The sequence below is a fragment of the Onychomys torridus genome, chromosome 15 (genome assembly GCF_903995425.1).
Source record: "Onychomys torridus chromosome 15, mOncTor1.1, whole genome shotgun sequence".
Classification (NCBI taxonomy): Eukaryota; Metazoa; Chordata; class Mammalia; order Rodentia; family Cricetidae; genus Onychomys; species Onychomys torridus.
In genome coordinates, this window is record NC_050457.1 from 70,564,307 (window position 1) to 70,587,386 (window position 23,080).

The 23,080-nt window shown below is 39.1% G+C and overlaps 1 protein-coding gene across 1 annotated transcript in view; it reads left to right on the forward strand.

The window, feature by feature from the left end:
* The window catches only part of Sema5a (semaphorin 5A), a 472,079-nt gene that overhangs the window by 268,410 nt on the left and 180,589 nt on the right, over positions 1–23,080 (forward strand).

Genomic DNA, 23,080 nt, shown 5'->3' on the forward strand with positions numbered 1-23,080 from the left:
ATTATAGTTTGTCAAAGGTTCATGTCCTCTCATCTAGATTTTGAGTCAAAATGCTGAATGAGTATGTGTCTTTTGCCCCTTACCATCCATGTACATGCCCCCTGTATGCAGCAAGTGGACTTGAGACTTCTAATTTCTACAGCAACTGATTTGGCATTAGTTTATAAGGGCTTTTCTTTTTCTAAGTGTTTCCAGTACTGATGGTAGTTTTTCTGCTTCTGCTCTGAGACCCACATCTTGATGGCCCATGACATCTGTACTAGACCCTACTGTGGATGAGCCAGGCTTGTGAGCAGAAGTGATATGTGCACAGAAGTAAGTGGGATGTGAGATGTGATGTCTTAGTCCCTTGCTTTCTGGCCTCACTGTAAAGGAGAAGCAGGTGTTGGATTCAGGGTGGTCCCAGTGTTGCTTCAAGTCTGTAGGGATATCCTTGTGTCTGGAAACAGCAGCCAGGTTAACTGAGCAACAAGCATCACTGTGTCTAGGGCATCTGTTCTTTCCTGTCTCTCTGGTCTTCCCAGGATGTTCAGGGTCCTGTGCTGGTGGCAGTATTATCAAGGACACACTATAGCAGACAGGAAAATGGTGGCCCTCCAACAGATACTGTGTCCTAGCCCCTGGGACCTGGAATGTCACTGCATATGGGACCCCATTAAGGAGCTTGAAATGGAAGGGGCATCCTGGAGTACTTCTGTGGCCCCTAAAAACAGCTCAGTAGTATTCTGAAAGCTCTGCAGGGGTGAATTACTCACAAAAATCAAGAAAGCTTGGGGGAGAGGGGTAGCAGAGACCTAAAAAGGCCTTGCATGAAGATTGGAATGATAGGTCCACAGTAAGATTATGGTGGCAGCTAGAACCTAAAGGGGCAAGAAGGAGTTATTGTCTCAAGCATCCTGAAGGAGGACAGCTCTGCCAGCCTCTTGAGTTTGCCCCTGTAATACTGATTTCTGACTTCTCCCCAGTACTTCGAGAGAATATAATTACTTTCGTTTACACCACCATGATTATGGTAATTTATCACAGAAGCCACTGTCGACTCATATATGTGTTTTTCACTTGGGCAAGTCAATGAAAAAAAAAATTACACAGATTGTCTTGGTCTGGAGATACTGTAAATGATGCAAAATTACCTAATCAGTTCTTGTGAATGACACTGCAATGTGCCCTTCAAAACCTGGATTGCTCTCCTTGTTTTGCAGACCTATGCTGGAAAGGTGATACCAGCTGTAGACACCTTGCAACCTTCTTGTCACTATGGGGAGTCTGTTCTAGAATCAGAATCAACAGAGATCATTGTTTCTAGGAACTGGCTGCCCAGAATCATTGAAGGATACTTTGAATTATATGGGTTGTCTGGACTTGAATCTTGTTTTCACAAGTTCTGCTTTTCAGTTACACATCATTATTATTATTATTATTATTATTATTATTATTATTACTACTATATTGGCTCATGCTATTCCCAATTGAAATTTATAACACCTGCCAGAAGGGATATTTGAGGGCTTGGATGATTTATTTATTTTTTATTCTGAAAGACACTCACATTAAAATTTCCTAAGGTGGTTTTCCTGGCACTGTTGGCACTGTTCATGTAACTTAGAGATGTACGTTTGCTTCCTGTAATCTGTCAACTCTTTGAAATCAGACTCCGTCTTCAGTGCTATGCATCATGTGTGAATTTCTTTTGCTGGAATTCATCGTTGGCTGTGGGAGTCATTTAGCTCATCAGCAGCACACTTAACTTATAAATATAATTTCATTTGGAAATCATATTCAAACTATTTTTTATCTTTAGAAAGAATATAAACTAAATCTGAATACAATATCCATTATGGAACAATGTTTTCCTAAGACTGCCATAACAAAGTAACACAAAGTCTGTGACTAACAACTACCAGACCCATTCTCTCACAGTTGTAGACACTAGAAGTCAAATCAGGATGGAGGTCATCGTTGACTTGTTCAGCTCTAGATGTTCCTTGGCCTGTTGTTTCACTCATTATACCAGCTCTCCCACCATCTTCACAGGAACTTCTCTCTGTCTGGGTATCGCAAGTCTCCATCTCCTTTTAGGTCACAAGTCACTGGCGATAGATCTACCACATTAAGTCACAATGATCTTACTGTGGGGCCCTTTATATAACGACCATGCAATGACTCTTCCTCCAAATAGGCTCACATTGACAGATTCCAAATGAGTGTATCTTTGGGAGGTGTTCTCCACACTAGTACAGACAAGATAGAGGACAATCCTTAGGAAACCTCTCTTGGCTCTATGCTTAGTTGTTTGAAAGAGATCCTAGCAACTTCTGGTGACACGAGGCATCTCTTTAGGTCAGGTTTAGAACAATATACAAAAAGGGTTTTCCTCTTTGAATGTCTGTCTCCTTACCAACATGGACATTCATGACAACTCTGTATGTTCTTTTGTGATCATAAGGTAGAGGAGGCAACATCTCTGATGCCACTGATACATAAAAAAAAAAAAAATCTTTCCAGATATAGCTAGTATCTCTTCAGAGAAACATCTGGAGGTGAAATATGGGCCTTCCATAACTGAGGCAATAAATGCTTACTGGAAAAAAGTTAGATAAGAGAGGCAGGATGTTGGTAGAAGTTTCCTGTCCTGACTGCCTGCTCCCAAGTAACTGAATCAGAGGCTTAATATAAATTATAAGTGCTTAGCCAATACTCAGGCTTGTTACTAGCTACCTCTTACATTTTAAATCAACCCATTTCTATTAGTCTATGTACTGCCATGTGGCTCATGGCTTTTTAACTCATTTTCTACATGTTCTGATTCTTTTGCATCTGGCTGGTGACTCTCCATCCTTCCTCATCCCAGCATTCTGTCTGCCTTGGGCTGTCTCGCACAATCTCGTCCTGCCCAGCTATTGACCAATCAGTGTTTTATTAACAATGAGAGAAGTGCATATCTACAGTGTACAAAGGGATTATTCCTCCGCAGCAGGGAATTGGAGGCCACAGGAACCTATGTGAATTCTGCCTTCTTCAGACTTGAAGTGGGAGGAATGAAGTCTGGATAAACCAGAGTGCTGTGGAATGTGAATGTATCTGCAGTCCACCCAGGACCTTTCTGTGGATGCATTCTCTGATTTATGTTGCCTCAGATCCTATTTGCCTCAGACACCCTGGATCCTGATTCTGAAGTGCCTCACAATGGAAGCAAGGTTGGGCTCACCCTTCTACCCAGAGGGCACAGCAGGCTTCAAATCTCCGAGATAGGTATGGGGCAGTTTCAGTGCCAAGTTTCCCCTTTCTCTCTGAATGTTGCTTCCATACTGTGGCAGTGTTGGGAACCTCAGGTTGTCACCCAAACTGGGCCCTTGATGGGTCTTGAGAACTCTCTAGTGACAGTTCACCTGCCTTTGTGCAACTGTAGCTAAGCCTCATAAGGGAAGAAGCGAGCATTCAGTGCCCCAGTTTGCAGCCTTCACTGTGAACATTGCCACAGCTTCCTTGTGAATTGGCTCTGACTTGTTACATTTTTCAAGAGAGGTCAGAGAGAGGTGTCACACAGCAATGCCTTCCCTCCTAAAATCTGTTCAAGTGACAAGTGTTTGCAAATAACAAAATTTGTCCAGAGTTTATACATAAAGGGATGCACATTGTAGACACTGGAGCCTGGCTCCTGCCAAGGTTGACTTGGAACGCTGGTTGAGCTCTCCTGCCAACTCCTCCTGCAAAGACCCTCCCTGCTTCCTGCTCAGAATCCACAGTGGACTGGGAGCTGCTGAGGAGAGTGGTCATCTCTGACAGGATTCCTGGAATCAAGGTTGCTGTATCAGTTATTTTGTTGTTGTAATAAACTACCTTGGGGGCAAGTAGCTTAACAAGGAAAGGGTTCATTTTAACTTATGGTTCCAGAAAGGTAGAGAGTTCAGAGTGGCAGGGAAGGCCTGTCATGGTATCAGGTGCTGGAAACTGGCTGATCACATTTCTATCCTTGCATAGGAGGCAGAGACAGCAAGGTGTAGAAAAAAGCTTAAACCCTGAAACCCCACCCCCTAGTGATGCCCTTCCTTCAGCAAGGATCCACCTCCTAAAGGTTCATAACCTCCCTAAGCAGTGCCACCCACAAGGGACCAAGCACTCACATTCACAAGCCTATGGGGAACAGTTTTCATTGAAGACTCTGTTTCATTTTTCACTCCCAACTTGCCTCTGACCTGGATTTTGCCTGATATCTTCCAGCTGCACTCAAGCTTCCTAGTGGTGTCTCCTTGGCCTTTCTTCAGCTCAGAATCCATGGACTTCAGACTGCTGATCACTTTGCCATGCATTGTCTTAATTAACCCCTTGAATGCCAGACTAGTTCATCGATCAGTTTTCCTATTCTAATCAGCTTTTCTGTTCCATAATAGGGCTAACTGCAATTGTCGAGTGAGCTCCAAGGGATGATGTAGTTCTAAAATGTTGAGACATGAGTGTCCAGCTGCTATCAATGTGTGCCCCACTCCCTCTGAGTCTTTACCAGTCAATGTCACCATCAGTGATTAATTGATATTGAAGTTATAAAAATTCTAACTCGGGCTGGGCAGTCATGGTGCATGCCTTAATCCCAGCACTCGGGAGGCAGAGTCAGGTGGATCTCTGTGAGTTCGAGGCCAGCCTGGTCTACAGAGTGAGTTCCAGGAAAAGGTGCAAAGCTACATAGAGAAACCCTGTCTCAAAAACAAACAAACAAACAACAACAACAAAAAAAAAACTTCTACCTAACTCTCACTGTGTGCTTTGAATGGCTTGTTGTCTGTGGCTTGTTTTACACATTTTGTCTAAATGACTCACTAAATGTGTTCTACATTCCTAGTAGCTCTGTGGGGGATGAATTTACCTAGGCTAGTAGCTTTCTTTCACTATTGGGCAGAACAGAAGTTTGTTACTAAAATATTGATGATAATGACATTTGAAGATCATATAGATGCAACTTAAAATTACTTTAATTTTATCTTTTCTCTTTAAAGCTCCTATGCTATTTACATATTTTAGCTACTCTCCCAGAGGTAGTAAAAGTGAACTTTAATCTTCAGATATTTTTATTCAAACCCTGTTCAAAATCTGTGCCAAATACAACAGATTTCATACTTAATATCCATCATTACCAAATCACTTTTTAACTCAACTAGATTTTATATTTTAGTTGGGAAAGAGCTGATAAGGATTGAAATAGGATAATTGGATTATGATTCTTCTATTCTACCCATCTGTAGTCCTAGGCAAGCTATAATAAAGTAATGACAACTAGATGACTTAGATGGACATCCACTGTCTCATTACCCAGGAGCCACTCTGGGTCTTACTAGGACCACATCTTCCAAGAGTGGTCCAGGCCAATCCTTCTGCCCCTCCAGCTTCCAGTGGCTGTAAGCTTTGGTTTTACACTAGGCTTACGGACCCAGAACTCCAATCACATGGCCAACTCCTCCCAGAATATCTGCACGCCATCTTCCCTTGTGTACATCTGCCTCCAATTTACTTTTTATATAAGGAAGCAGATCATGGTTGTGTAGGTCCACTCTAATAAGGTGCTTGTGGCTGCTAACTCCTCAGCCCCAGGAATAATTAATTATTCACAATTTGTTGAGAGGATAGTCCAACATGACAGCAGAGTACCTGTGTAAAGGACTCATTTTTGGTCAATAGATTTTTTTTCTTTTTATTTCTTTTTCTTTTTATTTTTTTGAGAATTTCCAGACTTTAATTTTTGAAAAGCTATATTTGTAGAAAGAACATTTTTAATAGAACACAAAGAATTTCCCACTTCCATAGAAACTCAGAACATCATACTGAGAGCTTTGTCACATATACACTGAGTCTGATGTCAGCAGAACTCTGTATAAATATGTCACACCTAACTATTTTCAAGAAACTGATATTTTACCAGTTGATATCTCATCTGTTTGATGCAGGTGGCTATATATTATAGATAATATATTTGAGGATCAATTGGACAGTCCCAAAAATATTCATAGCCTGTATATAATCAAAGAAATTAGAAATTGACTGTATTTTATTTGCTAGTATTTTTTATAATGTTGGGAAATATTTGCTATTTATAAACTCCATTTCTTTCTATGGTTACTTTTCTGTTTTCTTGATTCAGTAATAACCCTTTTAAAAGTAGCATGGTGGTATTTGTAAGTTTAAATACTTAACCAATGATCTTCTCATTAAACTTCCCTTTAGTAGGGGTCAGTGATCATGTATTTCACTGGTGGATATATATTGTTATTTAGCAAATGGAGACTATTATCTTTTTGCTGGCTCTACTTAGAATCATAGAAAACATGGTATGGTATTTGAATTTTAAAAAATTGCTTCCCATTCAAATCTACTGAATACATATACTATGATTCCCTGGAGATACTGTCCATAAAACTAGGTTAATCTCTTTTAATCTTACAGATGCAATATGAACTGTAGTTAATGTGCATGTAGCAGATTTAAATTAGTCTTAATTATTAAAATTAAGAAAGGAAAATAACAAAGGATGTTATATAATCAAATAATGCCAAGAGATAAGCAAGCAAAAATCTACTTTATATACGCTGTGGCCAACTGAGATCAAAAGTCATGTAGAATTTGAATTTCAAAACACAAATTAGATTCATACTGTTACTAAAAGTAGCAATTACCGATTACCCACCCAGTCACTGTGAAACTAGAATCTTAACAAATCTGTGTTCTAAAGTTCACATTTGTGTTTCTCCTGTGGCAATTCTCTCTTGCAATTTAAAATGAGAGAACATTTGTTTTTCTCCTGGTCCTATGTGAGGAAGTAGGATAAATGGCTACTTTTAAAGTAAAAGGTGTTTCTTCAAAAATAAGTGATTTCCTGAATCTCTTGAAGTTGTTCATTTGCAGTCTTCCAGAATTTAGGAATTATAAGGTAAATTGTTTTGGCAAATAGACTGCATTCTTCTAAGACAGCAAGACACTTCAAGGTCTCTCTAGGCACTCCTGTTCCTAATGCTCAAGATTTAGGAGGTTAAACATTAACCATGGTAGTGGCAGTGCTGTCGAGGGGCTCTCTGTGATTAACTTCCAGAGTGTGGCATGAAATAATGCTGGAGGAGCTCGAGAACAGCCTATGGTCGTAGTCAGGACTGGCCATGGTGGGACAGGGTGTATGTAGCTCAATTATTCCCTAGAGCCCCGACCTTTTAAGCGTTCTTGGCTTGAAATTTCCTGGCTATGGGGGAATGCCTATGAATTATGGGATATTTATCAGCATATCTGGCTTTTACCCAGAAAGTACCTTAACTCCTCAATACACTTACCTTGATAAAGATGCCTCTAGAAATGGCCATATGTTCCTGGGGATGAAATTGCCTCTGTTTAAGAGCCACTGGTTTACACTGACACCAGTTACATTTTGTTTTCAGGTATCCATACAATTCACACAAAGGATTGCTCTTTCCATTGCTAAGGAATTGAGTGTAAATTTTCAAACAAATATGATTTTCTATACCAATTTATGTTAATAAATCACCATGAAAAGAGATTTCCTGTCTAGAATTCTGCTGCAGTTAATTTTGATATAAATTCCCTTTGGTTTATGAAGATGAAGCAACTTTAATTCATCTGGCACTCAATCTATAATTTTTTTTTTTTTTACTAATAACAGACAATGATAAAAGTGAAAGCATGGGGGACTGGAGAGGTTGCTCAGTGGGTAAGGAACTTGCCGTACAAGCAGAGGATCTGTGTTTGGAACTCCAGAAAACATGCAAACATATACATGGTATGATTGAGGTTTTAATACCAGCACTCCAAGGCAAAGTAGCAAGCAGAGATTTGAGTATTCCTGCAGGCTTGGAGGGCATCTAGTCTGGGATATGAAAAGAGATCTTGTCTCCAATAGGATGGAAGGCAAGGACTGACACACAAGGTTATTGTCTGACCTCCACTCGTGCACTGGTGTGCTACACACACACACACACACACACACACACACACACACACACTTCACTTAATGGGCACATGGCTTTGGACAGCTTATTAATTCTTAAGCTCCTCATCAAATCTGTTTCTTTGGAATAACAATGATTTCTGTAAGGTTGTGTCCTCAGTACACCTGTAACATTTGTGAATTCCATCTATCGGGTTCATACTGGCAGCTGCTGAGTTTGGAGTCCCCTGATGACACTGTCAGGAAAGGGTGGTGAATGACTTGAAGTTGTACAATGGAGTAAATGTGGGAGATTGACATTTGATAATAAGAGATGGGGCTCACATACTCTATTATCATTTTCACACTTGACATCACTTAACTGCCATTATGGCTCTGGGCAGCTGGGCACAGCAAGGTAGAGGAAGATCACACACTTCTATAGATTCAGGACTTAATGAATCCATTCTTGAAAATGGCAGGTGCTGTGATAATAACAATCGTATAAAGCACATTCAGAAACTTATGAAATTATTGTATTAAATATTTCATATATGCTTTAACCTGTGTTATTAAATCAAATGGAAGGTATCTTAAAATCATTTTTTTAAAAAAATCACATAAATTTCTGAAGTAATAATTTTGATGTCACTGAGGATTGGGATATGTCAGGCATTTTTAGACAAGAAGAATTATATATTTGTAAATAACATGGGAAGAATAGTTTATTGTAATTTAGGCAAACTGCCAACAATGGAATTACATCTACATGCCTGTTTGTGGTATCTACTTGTAATTGCTTTTTAAACTAAACTCAAACTGATTGTAAACTCAAAATTACTCAATGTAATTTTAAGTGACTGTGTCATCACATCATGCTATTAAGTGAAGTTTTTTAAAAGGCTTTTGGTTATTAGAATCTAAAATGTCATTTATGTTGTAATATCTTCCATTTTATCATCATAGCTTTCTCTTAAAACCAGATGCATTGTGACTAGGTTATGCACGTGCACTTGCCCAGTTGAGTGTGTACCTGCACAACTGTGTGCTTAACTGCATAATTACAGGAACATGTACTATGTTGATAAGAAAATATAGGTTGATTGAAAACAAATGTCAAGTATGAAGGGCAGTGAAGCATGGAGTTTGGGAAATATCTGGACATCAGGCCTCATAAAAAGATGTGTTATGGCCACCATCAACCTGTCCCCCTGGGAACTTTTACAATTGAAGAAAATGTTACTTGGCTAAGAATCACTTTACAACACAAATGTATGTAATTTGTAGGAAGTAAAAAGAGAAAGAGGATTGGCCTTTGGAGAATGGGACTGAAAAGCTTGAGTGGTTTGCATTTATCTTGTTTCCTCACTTCAGCTCAGTGTCAGCATTGTGTGCCCTCAGTGAAATTAAACAGCTGCATTAGTTACTGCTGGGTCCATTGCTTCACACCTGCCTCTGCATCGAGCCTATTCATCCTGCGACGGCCTTTGCTAAATATGTTTCTATTTAAATATTTAAGAAGAATCCTTCTTACCCCTGCCCTAATTGTAGAAAATGAACTTCATTCACAAAACTGCACTTGCTGGCAGCTATAACACCTCCAGCACAGTTTCCCATTTATTTTTTCCTGTCCCTTCACCATGATGTCCCCTCTTCTCTTGTCCCTGTCCCCTTCTCAGCTTCCAGCCACTATTCCTGCCCCAGGTTTCTGGATTCCAATAGAGAAAGGCTCAGAGTTCTGTGGCCACCCTGGAGTTAGGATCCCTCCCAGCCAGCCCCACAGAAGGCTCTCTAGTTTGCGGTGGTTGCTAACAGGTCAGCTTCTCTGGGTTCAGGCCTCAATGGCTCTCTGCCTGGCCCTGGCTAAGACACCGAACTCCTCCAAATGCCTGTCTGCGCTCTTGGAGACACTTGTCTTTCCTTCTACCCACCTGCATCCTTGTGTGTAGCCTTCTTGTTCGACCATCTTCAAATTACCCAGGAGTTTGGTGTCTCCCATTGCTCCCTAGGCCCCAGGATTAATGAAGTATTCTATAAGTATATTCTAATTCCCCTAATTTAGATGGTATACATGCTATATGCTTATTTTAAATTTGTCTCATAGCTTTTGCTAATTATCTTTTTCATCAATGTTTTTGAAGAGGAAAATAAAAAGGCATTTAGAAATAATATGACTAGAATGGGGTGGGCAAATTCAATATGTAAAGGAAGAGGAAGTGTATGTTGAGTGTTGGAAAGTGGCATGATCTCAGATGAACTAGACTGTAATGGTGCAAAACCACCCACACAGCCAAAGTGTAACTGAGGGGGGAGGCTGAGTTCCAAATTACACTTTATAATAGCTGGTGGCCAGGTTTTTTTTTTCTCCTGGCTAAGCTCTGCCAGTTCCTAGAGGGATGTAAGAAAACATAAGGAAACTGGTATTTCTCTCTAAAGATGTATAAATTATAAATCTGTATAATAGATAAAATTATAAATCTCTACCATTTAAATTGCTTAAATCATAGTTAGTAAAAACTTTATATTTCACTAAAATATTCCAACAGATAAATAATATATTGAATGACTTATACGTGGTATGTATATAATATATAAAAATACTTGAAATGTCTATTGTGATTGAATAAAATAATATTTTGTGAATTAAACTGAATTAAATAGTATGTTGTGTGTTAAAATAAGATTCGATGCAGTTAATACTTAAGAGATCCTTAATTAACCTTAACTAGCAAGTGTTACTACATAGCATCTTATAAATCACATGCATGCTTAAGCTAGGAGAGAAATGGATGTCTATAGTCATTCAGCATGTGTGTGAGTGTATGTGTGTGTATGTATATGAATGTGTGTATGTATGAGTGTGTGTGAGTGTATATATGTGTGAATGAATGAGTGTGTGTCTGTGTGTGCATAGTATGCATGTGTATGTGCAAATGTGTGTACATGTATATGTGCAAGTGTATGTACATATTTATGCATGAATGTTTGTTTGAATGTGTATTGTATGCATTGTGAGTTTGTGTGTGACTGTGTGTGCATATGTTTCTGTATGTGTATCTGTGACTGTGCATATATATGGTATGCATAATTATGCGTGTATATATGTATGTGTGAGTGTGTGCATGTGTGTATATGTATGTGTATGAGTGTATGTGTGTGTGCATATGTATGTATATGTGTGTGTATCTGTGAACGTGTGTATAAGTGTGCATGTTTGTCTCTGTGTGTGCATATATGCTGATGTGTGTGTCAGTGTAGGAGTGTATGTGTATGTGTGAACTTTTGCCTGTGTCTTTGTATGAAGAGCAGGTAGAGGAGAGAAGGAGGATTTGGTAACTGATTCTTGTCCTCTCAAATGTGAGCCAGCAGGGATAACATACCATCTTCCTCATTGTGCTGGGTGCTGGCACAAGGCACAAGGCACTCACCTACCTGATGTTCATAGCACATTGTCAGGTTTGGTTCCATAGGCACTCCTCACACGTATCTTTCATATGATGTTCCAGCTGGACTTCAGCATCTTGCCTTTACATTTATAGCAGTCAAAGAGCTGGAACAGACTTCTAGAGTTCTTGCAAGGATTATACAAAAAAGTAAGTGACATCAAATAGCGGTCTGGTGTAGGCTGCTATCAAAGCTTGTACCTCTGGCCTCAGTTTTCCTGGTCACATCTCTGTATTTTTATCACCACTTTTCTTGTCTGTAAAACCAGTTGGGTTGAGATTCTTTATGAGATCCCTGACACTCTATGCTGGTTGAGAAGCTTCCTTGCCCATCTTGGTGGTCTTCAGATGTACATTCCAGAATTCCCCAAAGGTACCATGATCCATCCCTTAATAGAGTGAAAGGCAGATACATTGACCAGGTGTCTGGAAACAGATGTTGTGGGAACATGCCAAACACTGCTTCCGTTTGGCAAGTTGAAACTCTGAGTCTAGGTGTTTTGAATCCCATGCCTGACTTTAATAAGGCTGTGTTTAATTTTCTCACTAGTACATTGAGAGACGAGACTCTCTTGATAACAGTATGCCTCTTTGGGGAGGAAGAATTCCAGGTACTTCAAGTCTTTCAAGGGAATTCACAGAGGATGGTGTATGTTGGTTCACAACACAACAAAGAGCCTGAGGTCCCTGTGGTCTGCAAAATGCTAACATACACCCTGGAGATGGGGCACTTGCCTTGTAAAGTGCAAGGATTTGTTTATTTTTGTTTTTGTTTTCTTTCTTTTTTTTTTTTTTTTTGTAGGCAGGGATATTTTCAGACAAGACAAGAAACAATACAAAATGCCTTCTGCAGCAGAAGGCATCCTAGACAGTAGTTGGAAGGAAAAGGAGACTATGGAATGATGTCTAAATACTTCTAATTACAGAGAGGCGTCTTGAATTGTGTTGAGGGCATGAGGAATTTAGCACACAGCTGCAGACATTTATTCCTCCTCCATTTGCTTTGGTGTTATTATTGGAATAGAAGGATGTGAGAGTGAGTGTCCTGATGGGCACTATGCCCTAGACTGATAATTTATCTGGCTGGCAGGGAATGCCCTTTCCCCGTGCCAGGGTCCTGCTTCCTGATGGAAGGACATGGCTATGACAGTGACCTTCCCTCACCCATTCCTAGAATAGAACAGAAATGGAAGCAATGTGTGGGACTGACATGGGGACGGCCATTCATTTAAGTTGATCCTTTTTGTAAAGGAGCTAAGACTGGGAAAACAAAAGAAAGCTGTTGCTAGTGTTCTATAAGAGAACTTTATTTTGGACTTGCTCTGCGATTAGGCCCTTTGTGTTTGTTATTGTCTCAAAGTTTTACCCCAAGAAAGAGTTCCTATGTTTTAAAGCATAGGAGAAAAATTGAACCACTGATGATTGTCAGAAATAATGGATAAATAGGGAGATTTTTAAATCAGAGTCATCATTATTTTAAAAGGAATGGAAGTAATTATAGTCTCCTAGTTCCGTTTTCACTTGAAAATGGTAGCTTTAACATAATTCATTCAGGATGTGTCTACACTGAGACTTTTGAAGCAAGCCAATCTGGGTTTGAGTTTACGTTATGAAAATAAAGGCCCTTTGCTTTCTCCTTGTCATGATTAGTTTCTTTCAGAATGCTTTATTAGCTACTGTTTTAAAGTCGACTGAAAATTACTGCTGTATTCATTGCAATGTATTTCATTTGAGTCAGAGTATTCAGTTAGGAGAATAAATTTCAGAAAAATGAAACCATTTATATATATATATATATTATATATATATATATATATATATAATATAATGCATTGTGTACTGTCATAATTTTTGTACAGTGCTGTTTGTAATAATCAGTCACATGACCCCGGGTTCTGTGCTACTTACCATGACCATGAGATAATGTATAATTACTCTTAGAAACTTAAGAGGCTGCTGAAGAATAATTGAGGAATAGTCACTGGGTTGAGAGGATATGCATTCATTTGGATATGCTCTGCCTAACACAGAGCATGTCTGTGTCAGTATATATAACTCACTAACTTGCATGAGTGGAAGGAACTGATTAAAGAAAGACAGGTCCCAGCTAGCAAGGTATCTTGGTGCCCAGCCCAAGATTGTGGTGTGCAGAAATCTGGCTTTGTCCAGAATTCAGCACTTGGTGGATAAGCTCTCCAGAGTTCTTTTCCTTGAGTGTGAGCCAAACCAATGAATATTGGCTTGATATCATTACTGTAGTAATCAGAGTTGATTCTCCTGGGTAGGTTTGTTCTATCTATGTCAATCTTGAGATGTGTAATAGCAGGTACTCCTTTGACCTTGAAAAGACAAACTTCTGTGTTGCAAAAAAGTATGTGTATAGCCTTGGATGCACCTGATGAGTCAACATAATTTTCAGACTCAAAGTGGCATGGTTTCACATTGGAGGCTGATTGATTCTCTGTTGTAGAGTTTCTTCTGAGCACTACATGCTGTTAGTAGGATTCCTCAGCCTTGACCCACGAGATATCAGTGGTACCCATCCTTCTTTTGAGCTGTGACAACACAAACTGAGAACATTGGCCAATATCTTCTTAGGGAGAGATAGATCATTTATCTACCCTTGGGACTACCAGTATAAACCTAATTTTTTACTATAGAGAAAACAGTATTTGAATTGGAGCTGTCAGCTGGGTTGAATTAAATGTTTGAATGAAGTAGAGATACTTCTTATTTTTAGATAAAGTCTGTGCTAGAGGGAAAGAAATGGAAATTTTATCCTAATGATAATAATGATACATTATGAAAGTACAATTATTATTCTGTGTTTTATGTATTTTTAATTCTACTTGGAGCATTGAATATTAGAAATTAAATTTTGATAACTCTTCTTAATTATGTTGTATGAATAAATTTAGTTGGGCTTCTATGAAAACAGATATGATAAAGACACATACCCCATGGGATATTTACACAGCTAGAACAGGACTTTTAAAGTTGTTTTCATGGTGCCTAGAAGCTTTTAGTTCACAACTAATGCTGTTCATGAAGAATTGAATGAGAGTAATAAGGAAATCACATTTTATAAATGTTGATATCTCACAGATGGATGGTTTATTTTTAAAATTATGTTTCTCAGCAATCAGATCAACAGCATCCAAGTCTGGGGAGGAAGGATGGATGTTTCTCTGTTGGGTAACACCTCATCTTAGCAAACTGAATTAGTTTGTGTATTTCCCACATAAAAATCCTATTTTGCTTTTTTTTTATAAATTTCTGTTTATTTTAGAAGTATCTGGTTTGCAAGCCCGCCACAATAACTGGAGTCTTAGGCACTTCATATTTTTCCAATTGGTGATTAGACTTTGAGAGACATGTTTATATTTCCGTTTCTGGTTAGTCAAGAATTTATATTTCCATTTGAAGCTAGTCCAGTAGATAAGGCTTGGCATCTTCTACACAAACACTGGTCATGATGAGGGCAGAGATGACTTCCAGGAAGAGAGCCTCAGGCTGAGTGTGCCTCAGCTTTGAACACTGGCTCTGTGACCTGCAATTGATTTTCTAAACAGGAGGAATGATGGTGACTGATGGTGCTAAGAGTCTCTTCCTCTTAGAATTTTCCATAATTCATTGATCACAAGTGACAACCACAAGAAATGTATGCATGACTAGTCAGAATCTATAAAGAGCTGGTGTGATGTAGTAGTTAGTGCTTGATATGTCCATCAACAACGTACCTGACAACATCAAGTAGGGAAACACCTGTTACAATAGGTGTAACATGAAGACCCATCCCTGCAGTCCAAAACTTGAGACTTATCAACATACAAAGTGCATAAACTAAGATTGGCTTTGGATGTATGTGTGCTTTGCTCCTTATTACTAATGTGGAAATACTCTGGAAAAGGTGCATGTTAAAATAAACAGTTTCAAAATCCTATCCCTCTGGCACATATCAGACTGTATCAGGGATCCACCACCCCTTTTCCAGGGCAAGAAGTTAATATTTCAGACATTGCAAACCAAGAAGTAAAACCAAAGATACCTCTTTATCGAGAAGGAGAAAACAGTTTATACAAAGCCCTCAATGACAATTTATAAAGTTTGAACCATTCTTAGTGGGGCAGTCTATAAATAGGTAATGCATTTGCAGCAGGAGTCATAGTGCAAAGCCAACCCACTCAATTTTGTTTTCATTTTGCCTCCTACTTTGTCTGTCATTTTTCCCCTTTTAACAAGAAGTTCCAATTAAACAACACTTTATAGCCTTGTCCAGGAGAAACTTCTCTCAAGAGGTCAAGAGCATCAGGGGCTGTTCATGAGCTTCCAATCACAAGCACCTCCAGTTGACTTTGAAGGGGCCAGGGAATGAGTGCAGAAATGAGTGCTGTGTTTCTGCCTAGCCTCCACTTTCTAAGCCCTCAGTGCCAAGAGTCTAGAAAGAGTTATTGTGTTACAGGAACTTAGGGACTTGTTCTGCTCACGTTTTGGGGAATCTTTCTCTGAAATTTTCTCTTTCATGTAGATTGATATGTGTGTAGGCATTCAACCCTTCAGAGTCCGTGCCACTGATTCTCTAGGAATTCTAACACCTTAGCATGGGATCACATTCAATGACTGATTTTTATAGGTGAAAGACATGAACCAAGAGTTGTATGGTGGTGGAGGAAACAGGCTCAAGCTTTCAAATGTCCTGTATGGTCAAAGAGTCATGCTTTGTGCCTCTAGTAGCGAAACTGGGGCAGTGTCTGCCAGGTGTACCCCATACCCAGGACTTCCACTGGGATATGGCCACATAGGCATCTTTTCCTAGAAGGAAATTAAAATTTCATGTTGAAGAAGGAAAGTAGATACTTTTTAACCATCTAAGTTGCAGTTAGACAGAGTAGGCTGTAAATGCCAGCTCTAATACCAGCTCAGGGCCAGCTGTGCAAGCCAGCTGCAGTGCCAGTGTTCTCTTCTGATACCTCTCTAAAGTTATGAAAATGTGGTTGGAGCTCAGCGCCATATGTTATTAATGGAATTGGTTTCCTACATTAGAAATGAATCTCATATCTAATTCTTATTCTATGTTGATGTAGACTTAACATGTTTTAATATCTACAGACATCCAGCATAAAAGAAAATAGATCTAAAAGAAACCTAGAGATTATTATCAGGCAAATCTATCCCTATATTGTTACCATTTCAGGGAAATGATTCTGAGAATACTTCTGCTCCATCTTTGTGTTATTGTTTCAAGGACATTACACTCTTTGATACTTTCACCATATTTTCAGGTGAGCAAACAAATTCCTGTTAGAAAAGTTACTCGTTTGTGTAGCTAATAAAAGCAAAACCAGAATGCAGATACCATTCTTCTGTCTATGAATCACACAGCTTTCTCAAAGTCTACCTACTGAGTCAGACACAAGTCACACTCTAACACAGTAGGGGTTTTTCCTCAGTATGCATTTTCATTGTTCCCTTGGATACAAAAAACAACAACAAAAAACCTAGCACAATTGGTCTTTTCTATATTTGCAAATTCTACATCTATTGATTCAGTCAACCTCAGGCTGAAAATTCTCAAGAATAAAAACTTTGCTGCATATGTATGGAACTTTCTCTTCTCTTTTGTCCATAAGAAGAAACTAAGACAACCATTTACATGGCAAGTACATTATAGGAATTATAGGCAATAAGGACAGATTAAAATATAGTGTGTGTGTGTGTGTGTGTGTGTGTGTGTGTGTGTGTGTGTGTGTGTCTGTGTGTGTGTGTCTGTGTGTGTGTGTGTGTGTGTGCCTTCAGGGGAGGGGGCAGAGGCTGCTGGTAAACTGACATGCTGCGGGTGAGGTGCTCAGACTCTATCCCACACTTCTTTCTGCATAGCCTCCTCTCTACTTTTAGCCCAATTTCCATTTTTCCCTTCAGTGTGAAGCTCTTGCAACTGTGAGTAAAAACAATGTTTTCATGTAACATCCACAAAGATAGTTCCTGATTTCAATACACATTGTATTCACTCCTTTACCATGAAGTCACCATCACTTCTTAAACAAATTGAAATACACCTTCTTGAAAAATAAATTATGATGCTTAAAACACAAACAAAATTTATCTTTAACTTATTAAATGGTTACAAATTAAATCTGTTGTTGCTGATTAATTATCTATACTGAGTAGCATTTAAAAATCTGTGATAAATTGCTGTAATCCCTTGAAGTATTTGAGGTGATTATTTGTGAAGTGTGATCTAAATGAAATTCAGGGTAGTTGAAGGAAAATAAATTCCTTATTAATAGTCAATTATCTTTCCCTCACTTCTATATTCAATATGTCTTACTTTTTGTGTTGACTCTAACTGCTGGGGACAATGATATTTATTATGATGACATTTTTACTCCCAATGTAATTAAGCTCTTTTCACATTCTAATATGATACTGTCATATTACCATTTATTGACAGAGTCTAGACTTCACTGCATAATAAAAATGATAAAACACAAGTTTTATAATTCATTGTCCAGGAGTCTCAGGACTGCATTTTCTCTGATTTTTCTTCAGTGAATGGATGGGCTTATCTCTGTCTGTCCAAGCATCCTCCATACAGAAGCAGCTTGTTGTCTACATCGTATACATACACAAAACTTTATACATTTTTCTCTAGGTCTCTAACATCAGCCTATCTTGGTTTATTTTTACCAATATGCTACAAGTATTTGTGTATTATCTCTTGTGATTGACAGCTTTAGTATCTATCAAGTCTTGACAGATAAAATCTGCCAATAGATTTGCGAGGACAAATCATAATATAGTTGGTGTGAAATCCATTACCAACAGCACACCATGGTAAAAACCTACTGCATTCACCAAGAGTAGAAAATAGCAAATAGCACGGATGTCTAAAAAAAACTAATCAATGGTCTTAAGTTACTTGAAAAGAGTGTATCATATTGTTTATTAAATAGCATGTAATATTATGATATTGATTAGGCTTTGTTAGTGCTCTGTATTAGAACCTATCAGATCTGAAGGATTATTCATGTTTTTGATTGATACATTTAAAAACTACTTATTTTAAGAAATATACACAGAGGTAAAATGAATAGTATCTATATTGAAACTGTACATATTCAGCAGCCAATGAAAAAGTTCATCAGTGTCATACTTTGTACATCAGGCCTCATCTATTTACATGTCTATCCTTAGTCCCAAGCTATCCTGAAACATATCACAGATGACATGACATTGCTTGTATTACTGTGTTTTTGGCCTCTGTGCTTGAAAGTGTAGCTAATCAGAATGAAGGAGGCAGGGCAGGTGGAGGAATTAGTGCTGTGGTATGGTAAACTCAAGGAGGATGCTGAGTGCACTTGGAGGGAGAGAAGATGATTTGAAGACACATAGATGAGCAGAGGACACAAATACGGATGTAGGTAAATAATTCATCCGTATCTCCAAGGCACAGAAACAGAAATCATGAGTGAAAAATATGAGCGATGAATACTAGTTCTGTAAGGAGGGATTGCTTATATCAGGTTGGCTGAGGATGGAAAGTAATGCTGAACTGATGTTTTCAAATAACTAGGATTTTCAAAGTAAATTATTTATTTATATACATCCTATATTTACAGTTTTCCGTCCCTCTTGTCCACTCAGTCCTTCCTCCCACCCCACCCCCAATAAATTCCTCCTCTATTTCTGTTTAGGATAGGGCAGCTCTCCCATGAGTATCAACAAAACATGGTATATCAAGTTGAAGTAAAACTAAGCACCTCTCCATGTATTAAGGCTAGGCAAGGTAACCCAGAATGCAGAGTAGGGTCTCAAAAGCCAGTAGAAAAGTTGGCTCCTACTAAGTCCTACTAAGAGCCACCCTCTCCCATACATCACTTGATCTTAATTTTCAGATTATAATATAATTTCATCATTCTCCTACTCCCTTTCCTCCCTTGAAACCCTCCCATTTTCCCATTCTTCCTCTTTTTCAACTTTATGGCTCCTTTTTATTAATTGTTGTTTTATACATTATACGAATACATATATTCATATATAAGTAAGCACAACACAGTGAGTCTGCAAAATGTTATTTGTATATATGTTTTCAGGCCTGACCATTTGGTATTGGATAATCAGTTGGTGCATTTGAAACAAGGCCCTGACTAAGTTGCCCAGAGGACTTTGTTCTTACTCAAGCTCAGGCAAGCCTTAAACATACATTCTCCTGGATAAGCTTCAAATCCTTAGCTTTTATTAAAGTGAAGGATCTAATATGTTGTGAATATTAAAATCATGCCAAAGCCTCCATTTTGGTGGTGTGGAGATAGAATGCTGTATAACAACCCTGGAGTTTGAGTCAATAACCTTGAGACTTCCCTGAATTTGGCCATGTGCCAGCTCAGCATCACACATGTTCAGAGAAGCATAAGCACTCACTGAATCTCAGCTTCCTAATCTGTAATTGGGCTTTTTAAGGGATTGTCTGGAGGTTAAATTAAGAGCAATAATTAAAGACTCTCTCTCCTTTCTTCTGTGCTGCTGTCGGGGCTTCCTGGAGGCTCTCAGCCCTCCTTGTGCTCACAGGCAGGGTCTCACAAGTTCTGCACATTAAAACTCCTTTGGTCTAGATGAATTTTTGATGAATTTGTTCTACAATGCTGGAGATGAACTAGTGAGATATATCCTCATTAAACTAGTAAAAATAGTTGAACTGGGCCAACCCCTCTCCATTGAGAGAGACTAGTCATAATTTCATATCTTCTGAGCATCTTATATTCTTTTTCTCAAGGAAGGGGTTGCTTAAAAAAGAAAACATTGTTTTCTTGTACCATCCTAACCTACCTGATAAACATGTATATTTTAATATAATTTTACACTAAACAATGATGCTTTATTCAACCAAGCATGCATCATTATAATGATAGAGACATTTAAAATCTGTGGAGCCATGGATCTCTAGAGAATGTTACAAATAACACAGCTCTCTCCTGAATCATGCCTCTGTGAGTTCTCTTGATTAATAGGACTTCAAGATTGAGGTGCGCACAGACATTCTACTTATAAGATACTTAGAAAGGAGAGAAACCCATGTGCTTTGAAATGAGTCCTTATCATCTAACATTCACTGTTATTTGAAACAGCAAAGCAAATAGAGAAAACCAGACAGGCCTTCTCTCCTTTGGCACCATCAGCCTACATTTACATCCCACAGAGAGATTCCCACTATCCTAAGATGCCCCCAGGGCAGATATGAGCCACCAGTATGTACAGCTCTCTCACAGAGTGGCACTGAGCACTGATGCCTTTTGTTCACAGATTGGAAAATGTGCACCGAGTGGATGTTTTGAAGTGGTAGGAAATGTGGGAGTGGTTTGGAAGGAGGGGCACAGTGGGGCAAAGAATGTTAAAACTTAGTAATTTCTCTTTAGTCTTCCTCCACAAAAATCTGCCCTTCTCCTCCCAGCATTTCTCAGATGCCAGGCCTCAACATGAACACATGGCTCTATAGCCAAGTGCTTTACATTCTCACCAGGCAATCTCACTTGTGTTTGGATCCTAGACAATGCAAGGTAGGTAGACAGTGGCCTTGTGGTGACCTGAAAAGAAACCAAGCAGACAGCTCACTAGACCGTGGTCCTCCAGTCATCTTCTGGGGATGGTCGCCTGCATATGGTCACCTGGATGGATGAGTGTTGACACCCTGTACCAGTAAGATGGACAACATTTTGTCAGTCACACTGACTGGAGTCCTGGAATAGGAAAAAGCTACAGACCCTGCATGGACACATGCCACTCATACCCCTAAACACAGGGAACAACCAGGAGCTGTAGAGGAGGAGGTTCTTTGAGCTGGCCTTCATATCCAGTTGAAGATGTAATTCATTTGTTCAGAGAAATCCCATGAGCTAGTCAGAACCAAAGCTCTCTACTACTGGATAAAATCAACTGGACTTTGTCCCTTCGGCAAGCAGAACTATTTGGTCAGCAGACCTTACCAGACAGTGTTAGGATGAGAACCTTCAGGAGGGTGCTTTGAGTTCCTCCTGGGTTCTCACAGGTCTGAGGCAGATCCTGGTAGTGGGCTTTAATCCTAGGCACACATGTCAGTGCTGAGGGGTAGGGAGAGGCTTATTTGTATTCATAATAGACACAGCTTCAGTTAATTGGCTCACATATGAACATTTTCCCTTTCTCTTCCTGATATTCACATGCATATATAGCAAGAATCCCAAGAATTAAATTAGAAAGAATTTCAGATGAGGAAATTTTCAACTTCCTTCTCTGGGACTCAAAATAAGGAATATTACATGATTCTTGTACACATTCCATGAATCCTGGGATGTCCTTCTCCATGCCCAAAGCAGCAAATCTCTACAGCAGGTCACACATTTGGTAATGGTGAATGGTTGGGTGTGTTACCTAAGAGCTATATTCAATATCTAGATTTCTGTGTCTTCAAATATATATACAAAATTATAAACTCTGATATGTGCTTTCTTCTTATATGTTTCCATTCTTGATCTGTACAGAGTATACCCTGAGCTGAGCCCATGGTGGGAGATGCCAGTGTGGGGAAATCACATTCCTAACCACACTCTGGCTGGCTCTGCAAACCTGAGGGCTCCAGAGTATTTTCATTTGAACAAACGCTGACTTCATTTAAAATAAATAAATAAAATGGCCTTGTTTAAATCATAAGACCTTGGGGCACAGTTCTTGAATTTACCTAGAACATCATTGAAGCAAACTGCAGGTCTCTCTGGTGGTGAGAAGATTTGATGTTTACCAAATCCTATGTACCCCATTCCTTCCACTCTGCCCATCTCTGCTGCCCATTCCAGCCTCTTCCTTTCTTCTGTTACCTTCTTCCTTGTTCTTGATAGTATTACAACTTGGGTTACTCTAGGCTATGGAAATGTGTTCCACAAATGTACACTGTTCTTCAATGGCAGACAACAGAATCAAGCTGAAAGTAATGGGCTCTGATGCTATGTTTTATTTTCTTCAGGTTGTACAACATCATTCTTCCAAATAGTCCTCAGTTTAGGTTTGTTTATATCTGTCATTGTAATTCCATATTTCCTCAAGGGAAACTAGGCACAAAGCCACCCTTTGAGAGTTTCCAATTTTAAAATTAGCTGAACAGAAACCACAAAAACAGATTGACCAACTAAGCCGGGTTCTTATCACACTCTGCAGGGGAGACATCCTGCCTCTGAGATGAGGCAAGAATATGTTTGAGAAAAGATAAATCATTACAGTTTGTGATCACTTTCTCAAACGGGCACACACAGAGAAATCACCACCAGAAGTAGGGAAAAAGTAGTCTGAGCGAAGCTACTGCTTCAGAGCACCAACGATGGTCAAAAGGCAAAGGGCATTCTGTGAGGGAAACCTGATCTGATCATACTTATCATCTGATCAAACACTTGGTAAAGAATACTGTTCTAGTGTCTTGCTAGGACCTCATTCAAGTCATAGGTAAATACTGAGTTAGGGGCTGGGAAAGAAGTTTAGTTAGTAAAGTACTTTCTGCACCACCATGAGAACGTGTGCTTGATCCCCAGCACCCACAAAACTGGTCGTGGTGGTGCGCTCTTGAAGTTCCCACTCTGGGGAGGTGGAAGCAGAGGCATCCCTGGAGCTTGATGGTCAGGTAGCCTCTTCTATTTGAAGACATCCAAGCTAGTGAGAGACTGTTTGAAAAAAAATATAACAAGATGGTTTCTATGGA